This window comes from Eptesicus fuscus, chromosome 11 (assembly GCF_027574615.1).
Source record: "Eptesicus fuscus isolate TK198812 chromosome 11, DD_ASM_mEF_20220401, whole genome shotgun sequence".
In the NCBI taxonomy this organism is placed as follows: domain Eukaryota; kingdom Metazoa; phylum Chordata; class Mammalia; order Chiroptera; family Vespertilionidae; genus Eptesicus; species Eptesicus fuscus.
In genome coordinates, this window is record NC_072483.1 from 94,352,171 (window position 1) to 94,352,500 (window position 330).

Here is a 330-nt window from a genome sequence, read left to right on the forward strand (position 1 = left end):
ACCTTTAAAAACCAAGTAAGCCCTAGCCGGTTTGGCTCAGTGGATAAAGTGTTGCCCTGCGAACTGAAGGGTCCTGGGTTTGATTCTGGCCAAGGGCACATGCCCAGGGTTGTGGGCTCGATATCCAGCAGGGGGCATGCAGGAGGCAGCTGATCCATGATTGTCTCTCATCATTGATATTTCTATCTCTCTCTCCCTCTCCCTTCCTCTCTGAAATCAATAAAAATATGACTTAACACGAGGACATTTTTGTCCAGTTAAAGAAATATTAATTAAAGACTCTCCAACATTGTTGCAATGAACCTTATCAAGTTCCTAACCACTAATGGA